Source organism: Miscanthus floridulus, chromosome 8 (genome assembly GCF_019320115.1).
Source record: "Miscanthus floridulus cultivar M001 chromosome 8, ASM1932011v1, whole genome shotgun sequence".
NCBI lineage: Eukaryota > Viridiplantae > Streptophyta > Magnoliopsida > Poales > Poaceae > Miscanthus > Miscanthus floridulus.
In genome coordinates this window covers 106,213,573-106,228,561 of record NC_089587.1, presented here as the reverse complement: position 1 = coordinate 106,228,561, position 14,989 = coordinate 106,213,573, and positions in this window count along the sequence as shown.

The following is a 14,989-nucleotide window of genomic DNA, read 5'->3' as shown; positions in this document are numbered from 1 at the left end:
GTTTCTCAGTGGCCGGCAGAACATTGTGATGGAGGTGGCAATGGGTGTGGCACATCCTCCTTATGGCTTACACCACAATAATAAGATACCACCAGACTACACTAGGGTCGAGGTGCATACCGTGAAGCCCGAGTTCATGTAGTGGAGGATAGACTACGCAACTCCCGAGGGGCTGGTGTTACTCAAAGACGTAATGGTGCAGTTCATCCTCTAGCACAAATGGGACATTATATTGACTGCTTCTTCACCGCCTCCCCCTCTCTCAAATTTGGAGCGAGTTGTTGAGGACTGGGGAGATATTTTCACCGTCTCGTGACCACCACATTCCTAAGATGCCACATTCTTCCCCGCCTCCTAGTGAGCATGTGGCTAGATAAGCCACAACCTTCTCTAGCTCCTACCTGAGCAAGTGCATGATGAGATGCCACAGTCTTTTCAACAAGCGCAAGCCGATACATGAACAATGAGTGCCTCCTGAAGAAGGTGATGCATAAGAAGATGAGGACGTGCCTGAATGGGAACTTTGAAAGAAGCATCCAATCACCATAAGGGCAATTTATGCTTCGATGAAAGACATCTCAGTCGGTGCACAAGTGGTATGTCCATGACCAGTTCAAGCCTGAGAACCAAGTTAAAAAAGTCCCAACACATGGGCTTCTGAGGAGACCATCACTAGCAAAGTCCACCAAATAGCAAAGAAGTATCCAAATGTTGATGCCATCAAATGGTCAAAGGATTGCCCGAAAAACATATGAAAGAGGCAAGCCCTTCCTACCAAACTGAGACATCCAGTGCCTATCCACTTGGAATGAGAAGGTTCCATTATTGGTACTTGCGTGTTCTTCCTAACGAGCATAGACCTCATACAAGCATGCTTCCCCGCCGGCACATTTGGAAGCCCAGTCGGGAAAATTATCTATGACTTCAATGACATGCAGACATGCTTTCACCTCAGGAGCAATGGAAATGAATCTAATTCACACGTGGTGCCTATAAGTCCTTGCCCTCCCGATATGATATGAATGTAATCTTTGGATTTTGTTGTAACTAACCCACGCCTGTGATTTGTAGAATGCAAGTGCACATTGTAAAACAAATGCCAAGTGTAAAAGCCGGGTATATAGACCCTCAAGCTATAGCACAAACAAATTTTAATTACCCTAGACAGTGGAAACTGGATGCCAAAGAGCTAGCTGCTGGAAAGACCCTTTGGGAGAAAGAGGACATCCGTGCGAAGAAACTAAGGCAAGAGTCCCTTAAGGTTTTAGGCATACATTGCCCTGGCTTTTAAAAATCTCCAACAATCACTCTACTATATGGCTACCATACAACTTTGAGTAAGTTCAACTCTATACTTAAAGCTTTGTTCGATATATTTTATTCGATGCAAAAGAGCTTATCTAGTTCTATGATTAAATTCATGCAGCAACCACTGATTTGTATAGGCGTCGATGTCGGGAGGAGCATGGCATGGGTCTTTGATTCGATAGATAGGGACCCAGTGACATACAAAGACTTCATATCGATTCTCAAGACGTATACATATCGACAATCCTCATTAGCTTATATGTTTGTATACATACTTGTAACGTTCACTTTTGGATACTAACAAGTTGCATTTGCTAAAATAATTCGAACAGGGCATTCAGGTTCTATGTCAATGAACATCACGGAAGGCATGATCCAGTAAGGAAGGAAAGGCTGGCTATAAAAATACTATGTGCGGTAAGTGTAACTTACTTTAGTACTCCATTACATGACTATCAATAGCATTACTTAATATTTCCATATGCAAAACACACAGTGCCCCAAGCAGAAGTCTAGGAAGTGTACATTGTGGATACTATGTATATTCTATGATGAGTAACACCGGTGCCTACAGGAGACACCCCTTAAGGGTAAGTTTGAACCTCTTCACCCGTAGTATAAAAACTCCACACATGATATGAAATACTAAACCGAAACTTGTTCTCTTGTAGTGGAAAGAAGAGAAAGAAATGAAAAGAGACCCATACAAGGATGACCAACTCTTAGAGCTCATCGACGACCTTTGCAACTTCATATTGGACCAGATTGTACACGTCAAAGGCACCTACCATGACCGATATTCTGACTTAGGTAGAAATCCTCAGTACCAACACCTTCAGTGAGACTGAAAGGCTAGCTCTAGGCCATTGATAACAATATGTATGGAATTTGACATTGATCTTACCTTGTGGGACTGGTTTGGACTTGTGGAACGAATTAGACTTGTGAATTATGTCTATTTAATGATGGATTGTATATATTCTTGTGAATTAGGACTTGTAATGGTAGTTTATATAATGCTCTTGTGCTTGTGGTCAGATTTGAATTATATATATGTGTGTGTTCTGGTCGAATTTGAATTGTAAATTTGATTTTTTTTGCTGAAAAAATGTACTGTAGGGGCGGCTGGTACTACAGCTGCCCATACAAATCGATTTTGTAGGGGCAGCTCCCTACAAATCGATTTGTAGGGGCAGGCTGATAATACCAGTCCACCTCTACAAATCTATTTATAGGGGCGGCTGGTAACACCAGCCACCTCTACAAATTGATTTGTAGGGACGGTCTGAGAACCGTCTCTACAAATGCATGATTTATAGAGACGGTTTGGTAGGGGACGGCTGCCCAAACCGCTCATACAAACCCTCTAAAACCACTCCTACAAACCCTATGTGACATAGTGCTTGGCTAGCTTGTACGAGCTAGGCTCAACCTTTCTCCCAACCAATCACGCCTCTAGAAACCTTACGACATGGGAACATAAAGCGAAACATAAAAAAAGAAATTGTCATCTGTAGTAATATCACTCCCTATCCTGTCTCCGTCCAGCTCATGAACTAGACAAAATGTTGTTTCATGAGATGAGCCTGGTGGGTTGGAGCCTGGCTAGCTTGTATGAGCCAGGCTTAAACTTTCTCCCGACTAATCACACCCCTAGAAAAAGAACGATCTTATCAACTTGTGTGGTGTTTGTCCCATTTAAACCATAAGGGGCTGTTTGGATCTTTTCATTTTAGAAAAATTAGAATATACTTCATGGATTAGGATATTTGGCTTGGAATTTAACATTTCACAATTTTTCAAAGTTCACGTAAAAGACTATCTCAAATTCATAGGGTGAGAGACAAAAATTGACTCTATAGATCATCATGCTACGTTTCTACTCTCCAACTTATAGCCCGTTCTTCATCTAGCTTCCCTGCAGTAGAAATAAAACATATAAGTATCTTCCTTGTATGACTAGCAATACTATACAAATATATTCTATATAGAACCATATTAGCTTAATTAATTAGTGCCTAAATTATAATTATTAGAATGAACTCAATTCTAAGGAGGCTCATCAGTGCCGCTTTAGTTGTGCCGGTTCAAAAAACCGGTACTGATAGGCATTTTGAACCGGCACTGATGTTCAAATCAGGAGTTGTGCATGTTTGGTGCCGGGCATCATCCCTATCGTTCGTTCGCCAGTTTGTGTACCTTTCACGTGTCTTGTGTCCTTTTCCTCTCTTGCTTTCTACTCTCTCTTCTCGTTTAAATTGTTAGTCGTCTGTGCTTATTTTGTCCGTTAAGATAGGTCGACGCAAACCTACCATAGTCCAATGCATGTAAAATGAAATATTAGTGTGGTTAAAAGGACAATATAACGAGGGATAGTGTGGTTGCACAATAATCATGGTGCATTTGAGAGCATGTTGTTCGTTGGTGGCGTTCTTAGGTGATTGGTGGTTGTCTTACGAGTGGTGTCATGGGTTGCTTGTGGCCTGTGCTGAGTTGCTATCAGGACTCTTCTTTTGCTCACTTGATGAAGATTGAAAGACACGGCATCGGTTCAGAGAAGATCAACTCAAGAGGTTTAAATTCATTTTTTCCTTTGATCTTGAGTTTATAAGAACGCCGTAATATTAAGAGGAATACTTCATGTTGATAGATGATTATTCATAAGTGCTCAAGCCAATCTATGTGAGGTTTGAGTGAAAGAGAGAAGAGAGAAACTAGCTTTGTTCTATGACCGAGCATACTGGTGCATACCGGACCGGTATGGTAGGGTCACTCTGGTGTTTCTCTAACTGGGTTTGTCAGAAGTCCCGACAAGTGGCTCGGGAGTTCCGAGGGTCGGTGGTTCTGACACCTAACTGACTTGGAGAGTTAACTGCCTGGTCACACCAGACGTGTTCGGTATAGTAGGCCAGAGCCCAACGGCTAGTTTTCAAATGAGCCAAGGGTCGGGAGTTCTGACTTGAGTTGGTCGGGAGTTCCGGCAGTCGGAAGTCCCAGAAAGCATCGGGAGTTCCGACACCTCACATACTTTAACTTAGTGACCGTTGGCGCAGTGCAAGTCATACCGGACATGTCCGGTATGCGTGTCCGGTATGGCAACGGCTACATAACGGCTAGTTTTTTTTAAAGGGGCTATAAATACCCCTTAGCCTCCACCTTTGGAGGCTGCTGATTTTGCTGGTTGCAATACATGTTTTTTAGCCTTGCCAACTCTCCCAACCCTCTCTTAGTGCCTGTGTGATCCAAATCAGAAAATCCATTTGTGGGTTGAGAGAGAATTCGAAAAAGAGAGCAAGTCACCAATTGAGCACTTGTGCATATTATCTATTTCATGATTCATATTTGTTACTCTTGGACTCTTCGGTCCAAGACGGCTAGGTGGCGCCGGAGAGCACCCGAGAGATTGTGGTTGCCTCAGAAAGTCTATAATGGTCGATTCCGCCGCCGTAAGGGAAGGAATCATCTAGTGGATGGAGGAAAATGAGTTGGAAAAGACTCTGGCTAGAGTGACCTTCGTAGTACCCTCTAGGGCTGACCTTCGCTAGGTCGCCCGCAGCTCCCTCAACGAAAAGTAGGACCCAACGGAGTCCGAACTTTGGTAAAACAAATATCGTGTCTCAATTCGCATTTGATTTGATATTTGTGTTGCTCTAGATCTTGTGCAGGTTACCTGTGTGTGGCACTATCTTTAGTGGGTGCCTACAGGTTGGTCTAAAGATTGAAATTAAAATGAGCAAGTTTGGGGCTGTTCTACAGAACACGTCTATATCAGACACGTCCGGTATACCTACCGGTCACGTCTAGTATTAGAGCTCAGTGCTGAATTTATTTTATTCGTGTTCTAACTCTTGTGTTGCAGGTTTTAGGCTCCTAGGATTATTTAATATTGTCTATTTACTCGTTGGCTAACTTGTGAGGGCTTGTATTACTCTGATTTGGAGTTTCCACTCGGAAACTCCAATTACTAAATCGTTTCTGTTTTTAAAGGTGTTAATTCCCCCCCTCTAGACGGCATCCTAGGTCCTTTCAAAAATTGAATCCACTAGAGCCGAGACAAAGAGATGGATGAATTGGAGTTATTTCATGATTTTGGATCATCTAAAATTGACATAAATTCAGTTCAAAGTCTTAGAGCTTTTCATTAACTTTTCAAAAAGTCCAAGATCATTAAAATTAGAGTTCGAAACCAAATGCTATTTCCAAAATATGAAAGCGCGACATGCTGAAAACTGAGCAGCGGACATCCGATGGAAGTTTGTTGAGAGTTGGGGCTGTTTATACCCCTCCATTCAGCCAAGAAAGGTGTGCTATAGCCGAGGGAAGTTTGTTGAGAGTTCGGGCTCATCCATTTGTGCTCTAGCTACCAAAAGTGCTTAAGAAAATATTAGATGATTAGTATAGGTGCTTTGTGAAGTGCTTAGACCACCGCTTATGCGCTTGCTCTAGGTTCAGGCCTAGTGTTTAGTGAGGTTTTTATACCTCTTACCACTGGGTGCTTGCACGCATCATTGTTGTACATCGGACGGCTTATAGTCTTGCGAGACTACACCAACCGTGTTTGTGATATGGCCGTTGTTGGTATTGCTTACGTTCACACATAAATCCGCATGCACACGGAATACCGCTGTAGCAATTCACTAGGAGTATTCCAGGTATCGTATCCATAGGGAAACATGTGAGATTAATAATGGACTAACCTAACAAGGGATAGCAACAAGGTTAAAGATAAACAGGAGTACAGAGAGGACTTCTAAGGTTCTTAACTTCTAACTTAAGATATACTTGTATTCTAGTGTTCACTTAGGGACATTACTAAGAAGGACATAACAGAATATTTCTTCCATCACAACACAGGTCCTAAGCCCACTGGAATATAATACTACCTCTTTGTAAAAAAGAGTAAAGTTCATGGCCGGTCCTCGAACTTGCGAGCATGTGTCATCCCAGTCCTTAAACTCAGAAAGTGTGTCATTTCGGTCCTTAAACTCTATTTGGGTCTCATATTCATCCAAACAGGTATGGATCGATACCCACGTATCGTGATAAGACTTTATTGCTTAAAATAGAAGATTAACAGGGTTATATATAAAATTGCCGAGACAAAAATTACACAAATATTTATAAACTTCAAGAGGGGTTGTATTGAAAAAGAGTCATCTTCTTCCTCTCGTCCCACCGCGGCGACCAACCTACGGCGCAAGGCTGGGCAGAGCACCGGTCGGCTGGGGCTACGCCGATCTCGGACGGGGGAGCCATCGCGGCGGCGGAGGTGTGCTGGGGAAGGGGCGGCCCTAGCTGCAGGCGTGGGCGGCGGTGGCTCGGCCGGGTGCGGCCGATGGGCGTGCGGGCCAGGGCCGCGTCGGGCGGTGGACGCGGCAGCCTACACGCGCCCACGGTGGCGGCCGACGAGGCTGCATGTGCCGGCGCACTGGCGCACCGTCGAGGCTAAGGGCCGCATGCGCCGCGGCGACTGTGTTAGGCGAGCAGCTGGCCAGCAGGCGTGCTGAGCGCCGCGAGGAGCGTGGCTCAAGCAACTTGCCTATGTCCTCCACGTCATCTTCGTCCTTGCCACGTATAGGCGAGCGTCCGCCGCTGCCGCCACGCGTAGACGCGCGGTCGAGCAGGCATCGCCCGCAGAGGCACGGGCGAGTAGCTCATGCCGAGGCTGTGCAAGGATGCGGTGTTGGATGACCTCAACACGTGGCCAGGTCGATCGTCAAGTTCGCCATGCACGCTGTTCTGTGCTGATGCTCCGAGACCAGCACCTCCTCCTGGTGCTGAATGCGATGCAGCTGCAGCGATGGAAGATGGACGAGGAGCAGCAGTCGCACGAGATGTGGGTGACAGAGGAGTCTGCTATGGTGCTCATCAAACAGGAGATGGTCAAGGCCAGGGCGGCCATGGAGGCTGCTGTTGGCGCGTAGGCAAGCACCGCTACCACAACATAGCGGCTTGCCGGTGAGCTGACCATGGCCATGAGAGAGGTGAGAGATGGGAGATATAGCTGACATGTGGGATCAGACTTTGATTGATGAATATGAGACCCAAACAGAGTTTAAGAACTAAAACGACACACTTTTTGAGTTGGAAGACCGGGATGACACACCCTATAAATTGGACGACCGACCATGAACTTTACCTGTAAAAAAATGAAATATTAGTGTGATCCTATCCAATGCGTGTAAAATGAAATATTAGTGTGGTTAAAAGGACAATATAACGAGGGATGGTGTGGTTGCACAATAATCGTGGTGCATTTGAGAGCATGTTGTTCGTTGGTGGCGTTCTTCGGCGATTGGTGGTTGTCTTACGAGTGGTGTCATGGGTTGCTTGTGGCCTGTGCTGAGTTGCTATAAGGACTCATCTTTTGCTCTCTGTGCTCTCTCTCTCTCTCTCTACACCCACTCTCCTACACACTGTGTACACCTTCTGGTATACCGGAAGTATGTTATATCTGTTTGATCATTCAATTCTATAGGCACACTGGAGTCACCGAATTCAGATATCTGCCAGGTTTCCAGATTCGATCACTGAAGATAATTGTAACAGCAACCACATACAACACAACAACCTATAACGACTTTCTCTCACTGGCATCCACAGACTTTGTTTACTGTAGGGTTGTTCTTTGTTTACAGTTTCATCATCTAGTATTTATCTAATCCTCCGCTACACGTCTCTCAGTCACTAATGACGAATGCACCAAAAACTCCAATATCACGCTGAAGAACAATGCGTATGCACGCAATGTTTTTGAAGAGAGGCTATTCTCATGAGTCATCAATACATGATAGGAGAGGAGCACAGTAGTATGTAATGTTGGGCAGGAGGGGCCGGCCTGCACGCATCATGGGAGTATGCGGTAGCGAATGTATAAAGCAGGTTTGGCAGATCTCTACGAGCTGTAGATCCACCTAGATTCACCATATCCACCCAGATCCACCATTGTGGGGGTACGGCCCTAGATACCCATAGCAGATTACAAGGGCTGCGCTCTCAGGGGCGGTCTAGCCCACAAAACGAAGACCTACAGTGCACGGCACTGCTCGGCGTGTACTGCAAGACATCAAGGGCGATATTCTAAAGATACTATGAGATCTATTTGGATACGTTCGATCCCATGATTCATGTAATCTGTTATTACTTTCCGGTTATCTCCTAGATCTAACTGGCTTGTAACCCTACTCCCCAGACTATATAAGGTGGATAGGGACCTCTTTAAAACACACGCAAGATCATACGATCGCCAATACAAACCAACAAACCACAGGAGTAGGGTATTATGTCGCGCTGACGGCCTGAACCTATCTAACTCTTGTGTCTTTGTTGCCCTCTTGTTCTTGATTACACGCATCTCTGCCGATCAATCTACCTTCGTGTGATACCACCTCTGAGGTCGCCTTCACCAACAGCTCGCCGTCAGCTGCCCCGCTACTCGAGGAAGCTGGTCGGCAACGATGACCTGATTGCATCCATCGATCAGGTTAGCCAGAAGCTCACCGACCACCAGGGGACAACAACAACGCTTTTTAGGATCACGACAAGGTGGTCGTCACTATCTTGGGGGCCCTCGGAGTCGTCGAGAACAGAAGAGATCAAAAACTCACCGCCCGCTGGGTGCTCGCCGTCAACGCCGACCAGATAACGCCATACGACGCCGACCAGACTTTCTATCTACAGCTAAGTCACGCTTTAATATTCTTCTAAATATTCTCCAATCTTCATATATCGCCATGATGTTTCTCCGAGCTGTTTTCTCCATGTTTGTTCATCAAACGATTTTCTTTCATGTATACCATCTTAAAGATGACATACAGCTAATCCTAAGACAAATCCTCAAACAGTCATATTGATGCTCGGATGTTCCTAGAGATGGCCCTGTCTCCGGCTTCTCCCTACACGTGCACGAGCGTCTACCCTCTGCGTTACGGGTGGTCGGCAGCGGCTCCTTGGCGACGCTTTATTCTTCCTACACGCACACGGGCTCCACGCTCCGCGTTATGGTTAACAGGCTAGCTAGAGATGGAGACTCTGCTACGCACTAATTGGTCAGACGATTTATATTAAATATAAACACATCTTCAGAATAACACTAAGTGTTCATACCAACTTATCGCCGAGCTGCATACGCTATTTCATCACCATTGAGTTCATATATCTTATTTTTACACCATATACTACATATTCTACACATTTATTTCGTAGGGGCACGGCTCGGTCAATGAGCTTACGCTCAGGGACTGGACAAGACGATCATCGTCTAGGTGGTCGGACCACCTATTGGATGGACTTCACCTCCAACCAACTGGTCGGACTACTTGGAACTCAATCCTACTCGGCGCTCACTCCTGCTTGGCGCTCGCTTCGTCGTCGACCAGTTAGCCGGGCTGTTCGTCCCTCGCGCTTCATCGCCAGCTACGCTGGAGACTCCTCGGTGCTCGGATTCTTTGTGCAAGCGTCGCCAGCTAAGCCGAGGACTCCTCGGTGCTCGGATTCTTTGTGCAAGCGTCGCCAGCTAAGCCAGGGACTCTGGACTCCCTTAGTGGTTGGATCTTGCTATGTCTCATCGGTGTGCTATCAAGCTGCTCCATGTTGTTCGGATCAGGGTGCTGATCTTGGACAGCAAGTCTGGCGAAGGGAAGTACGCACGGGAAACGAATGTAAAAAAAAATCCCCATCGGGGGTTTTCCTCCCTGGGATAGGCTCCGCTAACTTCCAAAGTAGCCCTTCAGGGGTCTTAGTTCCCTGCTGCTGTTTGGGAACCAAGGGGCAGAAATCCCTATGAACAAAAATAGTCTCAAAAACTGAGAAAAAAAAGAGAAATGTCTAGAAAAATCAAACAATATGATAAAGCTATTACATATCTAGATGACTCACAAATAATCATGAAAAGACTTGAGGAAAAAAAAAGCTTCTTAACACATATATGTCATCAAATAATATGATACAAGCATTCATTCGCCTCTCGATCAGCCTTGCAAGTTGCATCCAAAAGGTAAACTTGACTTCAAGTATTGTTCTGTAAAAATCCAGAAGGTAGAAGGATTGAGCATCTACACTGCTATTCACCATCTTGCTAGTTTATCTTCAAGGCAAGAATATCCACCTCTGAAGAACTGATCACTAACTACACACCTCACTGCTCATAGCTGCTACATGATCTGTCGTCTCCATCAAGAACCAACAGCTGTCACTAGCTGCCAACAGCGCCACTACCACTGATGCCACATACGCATGGCCTTCACTATGTCAGAGGGGCATACAGATGAACTACGTCAATGCATAACAGCAACAACAACAACAATGCATAAGCATTTTCAGAAAAAAAATGCATGAACTGTATTACCTTCTTGTTTAAAAAAGGCTAGAACTGAAATATGATTGATTAATCTAACACTGGCTGCTACTAATTACACTAGAATAACCTTACCTGATTGAACAAGTGGGTGATATGAGCAGATCTGCTAAGCAACTAAGAAGAAATGCAGTAATGCACCATGGAAAGGAAAATCCAGAGGAACCTGGAACCTCTACAACTACACCTCTCCAATGTGTTAACTCCACTAGATCACATGAGCAAAAATACTATTCTTATGCGACCCAACTAATCACTAATCTCTAACACCACTATCTCCTGACAGTACAGTAAGCAGACAACAATTAATCTGCTCGATCTGGGGATACATCTGAAGTACCAAAGACAGAGTAGGAAGATGGGAATCGAAATAAACTTACCTGCAGCCTGCAGGGCACCTGTCTATGTTCGTGGCTGTAGAACAAGCGGACGGCGCACGTCACAGGAGGTGCAGGCGAATCACGTGGCAGGAGATGCAGGGAAGGATGAGATTGCCATAATATCTATGTAATTGGAGCTCAAGAAGCTGAATAATGCAGATTACTGAGATTTCCATGTGCACAAAAGGCATTAATCTGACAAACCCATATGCACTTCCATATGGTTGTTAAAGCTGAACTCCATGCTTGAATCGCCAACAGGGACTCCATGAGTGAAGGGACCTTATGCAGCGACAACAATTAATAGTGTGCTATTTCAAAAGTTCATGCATCTGCAAAGTATAGGAGGCAACAGGATAAGACAGATAGCGAATGAACGAGAAATAAAATGCGATTATGCGACAAAGAACCTCTGCTAGCGTGAGCCTTGAATTAGTCTCACCAAGGCCAAAAAAAGAATTGGATTTAGAGACATTTACAAATCAAGCAGAACAACCTTTAGCTGGACAAGAAACTTTAACCCTTGTCTTCCAGAATGGTAAACAAAATCGATTTTGAAATATTAGACAAAGTACAATGGTGAACCTTTCCTTTTCTGCAGGAAGAGAACTTTCAGCTTGTTCTACCTCTAAACTTCTACCCACTAAACTGCTGGTCGAAAGCAATATGAGCCAAAAAACAACATATTCGTCCATCACGAGTACTTGATAAAGATTGCCTATTGAGTATTGACAATCAGAAAATAGCCATTTCTATCATGACCTGATAATAGATGGCTACCTGACCTAGAATGATAATTCCTAGAGCTGATTGAATATACATTCAGAACAACAAAAGCAACGGAAGATAGCAAAGGTTGCTACCGATTACTGACTAGAAGAAAGCAGCATTTCCAAATTGGAAACAGTGTGAGCCATCATAAAGTGAAGAAAAAATAACAAAGCATCAACACACTTCTTGAGTTAAATTTATATTCAAGTTGGCAGGAAAATAGATATGGTTTTATCAGTTAGAACAAGATCACAACTATCCCTATTTACCTCTTGTGTAATCTAACAGATGCTCAGGTAAACTAACAGGTGCACAGATGCATAGGTAAAATAACAGATGAACAAACTGCTCATCTAAACTAGCTAGGACTGCATACAGTTTCATTATAGTTAAACTGTGAGAAATTGAAGTGATTTTTTATTAGAATGAAAATTTTAGTTAAACAACATATGAATTACCAGGGAATTAGTCGGCATTTTAGAAAATTGTAAAAATGGAACCATTATGGTCTATAGATAATGTGCAAACACTTCAGATTCAAGAAGCAGCTTGACACTATCACATAACTTCTAGTGGACTATTGAATTATTAAGAAAATGAACATGATTTTTCATTTGATTTGACAGATCAAAATAGCTGCTGCACCAAAGCATCTAGATCACTTGTTCACATTTCTAAAACATAATCTCAAGTCCTAATTCTTTTACTATTGCCATCTTGCACATAGAGAAGAGAAAGGCATAATCTACTGCCAAGTTTCGTTCCTTTACCTACTGACCTCTTCTGCAGCTAGCCACAGGCCGAGTAGGGCTGCAGAAGGGGCGGGCGTCCCGCGGCCGGCTGAGGCGTGGAGCTGTGGACGCGTGGTCGCAGAGAGAACCGGTCTCGCCGTCGCCGTCTCGCCGGGAATCCTGGGCGGCCTCGGATCTTCTTCCCCAAGATCTACAAGGATCAGTAAGAGGAGCAGAGAGAGAAGAAACCCTAGCGGAGGCAGGGAGGTGCGGCCGTGCGGGATTCACCATGCGGAGGCTGAGGTGCTGGCACGCAATGGAGGCGAGGACAGAGGGGGGCATCCATGGTGGCGACGGCGGAAGGGGTGCAGTCTCGCTCGAGGTGGAGTCGGCGAGGAGAACAGATGTGCGATGCGTGACGGGGAAGGGAAGCACTCCCGGCCAGATGACTCGTGGCTTCCTGCCCCGTGGAAAACAACGGGATGCGGGCTGCAACCCCGCATCCAGTGGGCTTCCAAAGGGCGCAGCGGATTAGGCCAGGGGAGCTTGCCCCGAGGTTTTCTGGACTTGGGAATTTACAGGGAACCCGGGGGGATTTTGTGCTGCCAAAGTAGCCCGAAGGGAAGTACGCACGGGGAAATGAATGTAAAAAAAATCCCCATGGGGGGTTTTCCTCCCTGGGATAGGCTCCACTAACTTCCAAAGTAGCCCTAATGGGAAAAGCTGGAAGCAATCAGAGATTGGGAAAGATAGGGATGTGATAGCAGCTCTATATCAGAGGTTGGCAAAGGAGATGGAGGAAAAGCTGACGGGCAGAAGAAGTCGTGAAGCCCAGGACGCCCCAGCCCAACAAGAAGATCTTCGGCCCTAAATGGAGTAAACTAGTGCCGCAGCTGATCCGTTGCAATCCGCCTGCGTGCGGCATATAGGCGGGTGATTCTGGTACCCGAACGCCAGCGCCCGCGTGCGTCCGTACGCTGGTCCCACACGGAACCCCACCCCGCCCCCGCATGGAACCATGCTCGCCCACCCGCACTGAGCAGAATAGAAAACAGAACCGCTCTTCCTCTGCTTCCCAACACGCTCCCGTCCCCGTTCCCCAACGCACCACGTTCCCCCGCCGCGCCCCTGTCCAAAAGAGCATATAACACTTCAACTGCAACATTGCAAAAACATATGAAAAAACTATGTAGTACAACATCGGGTTGTAAAATACTGCAACATTGAAAAAAATATGTAGTGCAACATTGAAAAACATGCACTGTAACATCAAAAAATATCTACTACAACAACTAAAAATAAGTATTGCAACATCGAAAAAATATGTGCTGCAACATTGAAAAAAATATGTACTGCAACATCGAAAAAACATGTACTGCAACATTTAAAAAATATGTAATGCAACATCGAAAATTATGTGATGCAACATCGAAAATTATGTACTGCAACATCTCAAGCAGTAGTACTGCAACATCGCAAAAACATCTATTGCAACAACCAAAAAATCCCATTGCAACATTCGAAATCATATGTTGCAACATCCCAAAACACCCATTGCAACGCGGGAGGAGGGAATAGGGACCCAGAGCTCGCTGGAACCCTAGCCACTGTCGTGTCTCTTAGATCCAGAGGATGAGGAGGAGGAGGAGGGCTCAGATCCAGAGGATGAGGAGGGGGAGCGCTCAGATTCAGAGGAGGAGGAGGAGGAGGCTCAGATCCAGAGAAGGACCACCTACCTCGTTGGAGCCATCGCCGTTGTCCTCGTCTCCGATGGAGAGCACGGGAGTTGGGTCACTGGGCAGCGCGGAGTCGCATGGAGCTCATGGAGGGCGAGGGAGGGAGCGCCGGTGGGCGGGCGAGTGCGACAACGAGGTGGCGCGCGGCGCGTGGCGTTTCCCAGCGAGCAGGCGGTCGCGGCAGTGGAGAGGGCACGTGAGGGCTGCTGGACTCGGGAGTGAGCGGTCGAGAGGATAAGGACCGGGAGCGGCGTGTGGCGGGTTGGTTCGGCGCGGGTGCGGCCGTTCCATCCGGACGCAGATCATATATCATTATCGTAGGCGCAAGCGCTATGTAGGAGAGGCTCATTGCATATCTTGAATCATCTACTCCCTGATCCCTGTACTAATCACTCTGCCCTATGAACCCTGAAATCGTCTAATCCTGTCATGTTCTTTATCTATCCTCAATTCCGATTCCAGTTATCCAGTTGTTAACAGGATGGACGAGGTAAGTAGATAACTGTAGTCTGTAGGGCAATGCCAGCATGGTATGGAGGCATGGAGCAGCGAGCTAACCGCCGGCACATCGGCGGAGTTGCTCCCAGTGCTCCACCGGCAAAGGTGGAGCTGTAGGGTCGAGGCCACCAGCGAAGGCGTGGGATCAAGGGGAGATGAAGACAAATCGCGATCTGATTACGCTAGAGAGAGAGCAGTATTGGCTTTCTA